Source organism: Egretta garzetta, unplaced genomic scaffold, assembly GCF_000687185.1.
Source record: "Egretta garzetta isolate BGI_Z169 unplaced genomic scaffold, ASM68718v1 scaffold184, whole genome shotgun sequence".
Taxonomy (NCBI): domain Eukaryota; kingdom Metazoa; phylum Chordata; class Aves; order Pelecaniformes; family Ardeidae; genus Egretta; species Egretta garzetta.
In genome coordinates this window covers 12,739-14,363 of record NW_009259484.1, presented here as the reverse complement: position 1 = coordinate 14,363, position 1,625 = coordinate 12,739, and the positions used below count along the sequence as shown (strand labels likewise).

The 1,625-nt window shown below is 55.5% G+C and overlaps 1 long non-coding RNA gene across 1 annotated transcript in view; it reads left to right on the top strand.

Annotated features, from left to right (window-relative positions):
• The window catches only part of LOC118452131, a 16,408-nt gene extending 15,800 nt beyond the window's left edge, over positions 1 to 608 (top strand). Inside the window, exon 3 of the long non-coding RNA XR_004841791.1 lies at positions 529 to 608. This is a non-coding gene — a long non-coding RNA (uncharacterized LOC118452131). The remainder of the gene's footprint in view (positions 1 to 528) is intronic.
• Positions 609 to 1,625: the final 1,017 nt, after the last annotated feature.

Below are 1,625 nucleotides of genomic sequence, written 5' to 3'. Positions count from 1 at the left end.
CCAAACCCCCCGGCCCGCCCCGCGGGCAGCACCAGCACCGTTACGGCCCACGAAGGACAGGCTCCTGGGGCCGCTGCTTCTGGAGACCCCGCTCCCCATCGAGGCAAAAACCCGTCTCCACCCCGCCACGACCCAAAACCCGTCTCCACCCCGCCACGACCCGAGTGCGCGCCAGCAGGCTAACGGCGCTCACGAGAGCAAAGCTGTGGAGCTGAGGCCGCGGGGCCTGCAGCACGAATTGCCCCGTTTTAGGGAGTTCTGTGGTCCTCGGTCTCCAGTCCCTCACAGCGGTGGCCAGGTGGCACTCGGGAATTTCACGACCTGTGTTGGAAGCGCGGCTGATGCGGTCAGCTCCAGAGCCTGCCTGTGCCGCAGGGAGCCCTCATCCCTGAAGCTCACCCCCAAAACGAGGTGAAGGCCTGTAGTTCCCCCAGGCAACATTGGGGACGTTACCTACAGAGCGCGATGCTAAAGCAACAGCGTCTTTGCATCTCCCTTTACGTTTTCAATCTCTTCTTTTTCTTTTAGAGAATTGTTATCAAGCGATGCGATGAAAGACTACAACAGAGCTCGAGTTTATCTGGATGAGAACTACAAATCACAGGAACATTTTACGGTAAATGCCTTTCTGTCGCGAGCCGGGTTCAACAGATGGTGAATTTCTTCCATGACACTGTTTGGGGTTTTCGGTTGGCGTGAGGGTGGGAGCTGTTTCCACCGTGACAGGGGTTACATTTTTGCTGGGAGCATTTGCTTTGTAGGATGTGTAAATGCTGACTTCACAGAACTGCATCCAGGTAAAAGTGAGTAGAACATCAGAACGGACAGAAAGTCTTTTTTTTCTTTTCTTTGCTTGTTTTTCCTCTCTAACAATTAACCGTCCTGGTGGATCGGAATTGCCTTCCGCTCGAGGGAAGGGCGGTGGTGCCAGCTCTGCAGCGGGATTAGCTGGCCACAGGGCTCGGCGAGCATTCCAGGCGCGTGTTAAGCATCTCTAGCGCCGATTCACAGGCTCGCTCGCCTGTGGGATCGCGAGAGGAGCCAGAGCACAAGTTTCCGATAGCGTGCGAGTGATGTTTGGGTAAATGTAAAAGCACGTGTGTGCGGGGTCGCCTTTTGTGGGGAGCAGAAGTGATCGTGCGGTGCCCGCTGTGCCTGTACAATATGCAAACAGGTCTGCTGTTTACCGAGGTGACTGCTGCTAGATTGCCCAGAAAGAAGAGCCCTTCAGTGGTGGATTGGTGACAGCTCCCTTCTCCCCAGGACAGCAGCTTCCCTTCCCCCCGGGGCACCACTCCCTGGCAGTGCTGGCCCGGAGGAGCCCCGGTGCCGCCTGGGGCCCTGCTCCCTGCACGTGAGCGGGTGCTGCCCAGCAGCCGAAGGCAGCAACTGGGACTTGCAGTGCAACCACAGGAAAAACAGCCCCTGCACGCACACAAATCCTAGCCTGGTAGCGTATAACCTCGGGGAATAAGGACCTGGGAAGGTTTTTATTTATTCATTTTTTAATTACTTTGGCTAGGAGCCCAGGTAACATGGAACTGGGGGAGAGGTATCAGGATTTTTTTTCTTTTTCTCATGAAAGAGGAGAAAACCAAGATTATCAGCTTTACCGAGCTTTAGGG